A 6,000-nucleotide genomic window follows, 5' to 3' on the forward strand; every position below is an offset into this window, starting at 1 on the left:
CCTTGTACCTCCAGTACCTGAGGCTTTCTGGATTTCCATGGCTGGATTGTAACCTACACTGCAGGCTACACTCCTGCCCACTACCTACACTGCAGGCACCCCATTTTCAGCTTTCCCTGCCTTAAGACAGATAATTATCTTTGTACATCATTCTTCCTGCTTCTGAAGTGTGTTGATATTTTTTGTCTTCTATCACATCCTTCCTCTGCCCCTGTGGGTTTCTACATTAAAAATAAATTACTTTATAATTCTATTGGAGTTTTGGGAAGGAACCGACATAAATGCATGTTTAATCTCTCACGTTTAAACTACTACTTTAACCAGAAGGAAACACCTCATCCTTACAATTCCAAGCTAAGCAAATAAGTGAAGATGTCTTGAAAAAGAAGAAATGACAGGCATTTAGAAAACAGCTTTGCACAGTGTCTGGTAGCAAGTCATGTGTCATCTCTATGGAGAAGGCCCCACTCTATGTTAGAGGAAGAGTGAAAAGTTCTGATCTGGGAGAAATAAAAGATGAGGCAGGGATGGATTAGGGAATTCTACCTCTTCTAGGTTTTGTGTTTTCCAACCGGATCCCTGGGAACGTGTTTCTAGCAAAGGATGCAATGGATGTCTGGAGTCCTTTTCACATGTGAGATCAGTTTTTACACCCTGTAGTTATATAAACATACGTTCAATCCAGAGACACCTGGAGGAAATAGCACCTCTCAGTTCTTGGAGCCTGTGTTGTTGTTGTTCAGTCGCTAAATCATTTCTGACTCTCTTCAGCCCTGTAGACTACAGCACACCAGCTTCCTCTGTCCTTCACTATCTTCTGGAGTTTGCTCTGACTCATGTCTATTGAGTCAGTGATGCTGTCTAACCATCTCATCCTCTGTCATTCCCTTCTCCTTTGGCTGTCTTCCTTTTCCCAACATCAGGGTCTTTTCCAGTGAGTCTGTTCTTCACATCAGGTGGCCAAAGTATTGGAGCTTCAGCTTCAGCAGCAATCCTTCCAATAAATATTCAGGGTTGATTTCCTTTAAGATTGGTCTCCTTGCAGTCCAAGGGACTCTCGAGAGTCTTCTCCAGCACCACAATTCAAAAGCATCAGTTCTTTGGTGCTCAGCCTTCTTTATGGTCCAATTCTCACATCTGTACATGACTACTGGAAAAACCATAGCTTTGAATAGATGGACCTTTGTCGGCAAAGTGATGTCTCTGCCTTTTATTACTCTGTCTAGGTTTGTCACAGCTTTCCTTCCAAGGAGCAAGCATTTTTGATTTTCGTGGCTGCACTTACTGTCCACAGTGATTTGAAAATGATGGCTTCACAGTCTTTCAGATGGTGAATCTTCATGGTATGGAGTAGAACCCAGCATTTTTTCTAGCTCAGCATCCATTTCTCGTCTGATGAAGCCTTGATGCTCTGAGGGCACATCTTCCCCACCTGAGTGGTTTAGTTAGGACAGGTTGAGTCAGTTGTCTGCAGAATGTTTAGTCGCTGATGGGGACCCAAGCTTTGCCTATCAGATGCCCTTGTCTGAGACTTTGAATTCTGAGAGAGTGAAAAAAAGCACCAGGAAAAAAAAATGGTTGGCAGTCATACATCTCAGCTGGTGTTCCTTGAGCAGACACTTGGGCCTTGAGAAGGCTCTCCCAGGTTTTGCTTCCAGGTCCCTGCAGATGTCTTATATGTTCTTGTACCAATTAGAGTTTTGGTTGCAAGATAGCTCTTGGAAGGATAAGGCACCTTAACATTGGTGGGAGGCTGGAGAACCAGACTTGGAACATGGGCGTGGACCAAGGCTGTTTGTAGGGTTAAGGAAGAAGAAGCATGAAAATAATATTTCAGTAGAAACAGTCCACCAGAGCATATTGGCAGCTGCTGAGTAAGATATGCTGCTGTGTCATCAGGTTACCCATCCCTCTTCCCCACCCCCCTCCTCCTATTTGTTGTTTAATCACTAAGTTGTGTCCGACTCTGCAACCCCATGAACTGTAGCCCACCAGGTTCCTCTGTCCATGGGATTCTCCAGGCAAGAATACTAGAGTGGGTTGCCATTCCCTTCTCCAAGGGATCTTCCAGACCCAGGGATGGAATCTGTATCTCTTGCATTGGCAGGCAGGTTCTTTACCACTGAGCCTCCTGGGAAGCACCGTAAGAAAAAATAGAATGCTATAAAAATGCTCACAAAACTTTTCAAAAGCTACATTTGAAGCAGTAAACAAAACATTTAAGAAACATTAAAAAAAGTTTTTTTTAAAACCTAACAAACAACTTCTAGAAAGTTCTGGGTATGGAGACGCCCAGAATTCACAGTTTCCCTGGGGCTTCTGCGACTTCTTCCACAGTTAAGACCTCTTCCTTGTTTCATGTGTCAATGTCTCCCAGAGGATCTCATGGTCAATTTGATGGTTATTGTTCAATTTGTCTTTGATCTGTGGAACCAGCAGGAATAACCTGTGCATCCCTAGGAACCTTTGGAAAAGGCAGCTGAGGTTCAGGCCACAGACAAGAGTCCCCAGGACAACCAGTATGTAGACATGCACCCAGTTGGATTCTGGTTCTTCAGAGCCAAACTCAGTGGGCTGGCTCCAGGCACCCCACTGGATTTTCTGGGCGTCTGCTGCCCTTATCTTCACAGTAAGTTTTGCTTTGAACCCTGGTTTCAGGAAGTTGTATCTATTCCCCAAGTCACAATCAGTTGATTTCTACTGCTGCTGGTATCATGCTGTCTCTGAATGTCCAGCCGGTGCCAGAATCCCCTGTTGGACTGTGTCTGTCCTGGGCTTTTCCCACCAGCTGAGGCAGTGTGATTCATTGCAGTGGATAGTGATATTGTCAGGTGGGTTGTACTGCTCTGTTTCCTTTAACAGCAGAACTGAATCGGAGAATTGGATTCTTGTTTCTTGGCTGGTACCATTAACCAGGAAGTAACTGTACAAAGTTAATCCTGAGAGGTCTCAGAGGTGACATCCCACATGGGTCCCCGAGTCTTTCAGGTAATGAGGACATTCTCTTTCGATTTTTTTTTTTCTTTGAGTCTCGTGTATACAAGAAATATTAGACATCATTGGGGCCTGCTTGGCTTTTGACCCAGGGGCATTTCATGAAATCCGCATTGTAGATAAGACAGGAGAACTTTTGGGCAGCCGTGCCTCTGTGTTAGTGTAGACCAGCATTTCTGAAAGCAGTCTTTGGTTGATATTTACTTCAACAGGGGGCGTGACTCACCTGTGGAGAGAACAGTCTGGAAAGGTGCACTGATATTCCTTGTCTTTGAGTTTTTTCTTAATTTGCCCCTTCTCCTTGTGAATCAACACATATTTCCCATAGGTAGCATTTTTCTTGTAGTTCCAAATTAGTTTTATTGTCTTTGGGTCAAACTTCACATTTAGACTGCAGTTCATTTCCAGGATTGGAAGATTCTGGTGCTCCTGGGTCAGTAGGAGTGCAGGGTCCAGCAGCATGGACCCAGGGGACCCGCGGGCTGCCCAGAAGTCATGAAAGTGCTTCAGATCCTGATGCATGCCTGGGAGATGGAGAGGCAAGACTTAGTCTGGTGCTGGATGGCCGCTCCATGGGAGCCTCATGAGAAAGGCTGTGCTACCTTTGAGCTGCCCCCAGGAGACATTCTTGGCTCCAGTCATCCCTCCACAGTCTGGGTCTCCTGGGTGTTAGACCGCACCCTCCCCCAGGCTCATATCTCTGCCTCCTCTCTCCTCCCACCTACACTGCCTAGTTCAGCTTTCAGTTTCCCTTCCTCTATAGCTCCTCTGGAATTGTTCTTAATTGTCTCTACTATTCTTTCCAGATTCAGTCCCTGTTAGGAGGGTGGGGTTGTCCAACCTTGGATCACTTGCCTGCCTTCTGATTGCCAGGGGCTGAGGGAGAAAAAGAAAGACCCTCCTTTGGGCTTCTGTAGTTCAAGACTGAGACAATGTACCACAGATGATGGGAATTTCCCCAGAATAAGAAAGGAAGTTGGAGTCTATAGACAGCCAACATGGGGCAAGCCCACCATGCTGCTGATTTCCATTCCAGGTCTCCCTATCTTTGTATGAGTTCTGCAAATTCCCAAGTCCTTTCCAATAAATTCTCTTTGTTTACTAGCCAGAATGTGTGGTAGGCTCTGTGTCTGGTACTTAAAGATCCATAGGTGAAATGTGTCTCATGGCTCCCAAGTGAATTCTGTTTACTGCATCCTAAAAGTTTGAGAATCTTGGAGTCTAGACTCCCAACTTGCTCCTGTACCACTGGGTCAACTACAATGTCAGGGGAGTAAATAACCTGCATGTCTTTGGCTGATAGCAGTTTAGTGAGGATGGCCATGGAGAATATTCTTTATGTTCTTGACCCAAGAGCAATCTGTTGACATTGAAGCGAAAGCACTGGGGCTTAAATGTGGGGCTGGGGAGGGAGACCTTGTGGCCAGTCCATTCTAAGGTGGCCCATTCAAGTCTGAGTACTCTTCTTCAAGGAGTTCCTTATTGTGGGAATGGGAAGGCAATGTCACGTGACAATGAACATGACACCACTTTGCCCTTTATAGGGACACCTTTCTTTATTGAGCTTCACTTTACTGTGCTTTGCAGGTACTGATTTTTTTTTTTTAAAACAAAGGGAAGGTTTGTGGCAACCCTGCATTGAGCAAGTTTGTGGGCATCATTTTTCCAACATTACTTGCTCACTTTGGGTCTCTGTCACATTTTGGTGGTTCTCATAGTATTTCGAGCCTTCCACTAGTGAAAAAGATTACAACACCCTGAAGGATCAGATGATGGGTAGCATTTTTTTAAGCAATATTATTTTTTAATTAAGGTATATACATTGTTTTTTTTTAGATAACATGCTATTGTATACTTATTTGACTATGGTATAACATAAACATGTCTTTTATATTTACTAGGAAATCAGAAAATTCATGCGACTCAATTTATTTTGATATTCACTCTGTGGCAGTGATCAGGAACCAGACCTGCAGAATCTCAGAGATATGGCTGTGCTCTGGTTTGGTTAAGGATTTAGCCAGTTCTGGGTGGTGAGGATGGAGGAGAATCTGCTGAAGCTGTGTGTAAAATACTTCTGTGCACACACGTTTACTTTTTAGAGGAATGATGTGTGTTTTTCAGGAGCTCACAGCTCACAGTCCAAAATACCCCCAAAGACTTCCTTGTTTTCTGAATTCTGAGCTTCTTAAAAGTGACCTCTTAGATAGTGATGATGGTCACATAACTCTAAATTTATGAAAAGCCGTGGGGTTCTATACTGTAAATGGGTGAATTTGGCAATTGAATGATATCTCCAAAAAAGCTGTTAAAAGTGGATCTTTTAGTACATATCCTTTTTTTTTTTTTTTTTTTAAAGCTAAGCAGCAGGCTCATCTTCAGAGAATCTGGGTGGTGGTGAGCGTATCTGTATGCAATTGCTCGCTTTTATGAAGCACTTTGACTCTGGATACACCCAGCCGCAGTACACTTGTGTTTCTAAGTGAGTTGTTTGGCCCCTAATCCTGGCCTGAGGACCGTGTCTAATTCCATGGTGGGTAAAAGCTGATGCCTTTTTATTTATCACCCTATAAATTGCAGTGCTTAAAGTCATGGGAGAAGCCACCAGTGCAGTGAAGGTTCAGCCAGTTCCTACACTTAACATGACTCCCAGGAACTGGTATTTTATGCTCTGTTAAGTGATTAAGTGTTAGGTGACTGATAAGGGTTATTTGGGGGCAAATGCTAAGTAGTAATGTTGGGACTGTTGTGCTAAAATTAAAGCCGCAGTAGGAAAAAAAGGAATCTGGGGCCCATCTGTGGTCCCACATAGTACATCAGAAAAGAAGGTCAACGGAGAAGGCATTAAATGAAAAGAACTCAAACGTTCTTTGCATGTAGCCGTCCAAATGCAAGTCTGACCGTGTTGCATTCATTTCCGGTTTGTTCTCTGATGGCTGCCCACCCCAGCTGCAGAGAGTCCATGCCCATCACCATGGCATGGGTGGCCCGAGGGCCCTGCTCTTG

General features: G+C 44.2%; 1 pseudogene; it reads right to left on the reverse strand.

Moving 5' to 3' along the window:
• Positions 1-2,299: 2,299 nt before the first annotated feature.
• Positions 2,300-3,645, reverse strand: LOC147356411 (granulocyte-macrophage colony-stimulating factor receptor subunit alpha pseudogene; annotated as a pseudogene).
• Between the last annotated feature and the right edge of the window lie 2,355 nt (positions 3,646-6,000).

This window comes from Bos grunniens, chromosome 16 (assembly GCF_055505025.1).
Source record: "Bos grunniens cultivar Pamir isolate PY7600 chromosome 16, Bosgru_T2T1.0, whole genome shotgun sequence".
Lineage (NCBI taxonomy): Eukaryota > Metazoa > Chordata > Mammalia > Artiodactyla > Bovidae > Bos > Bos grunniens.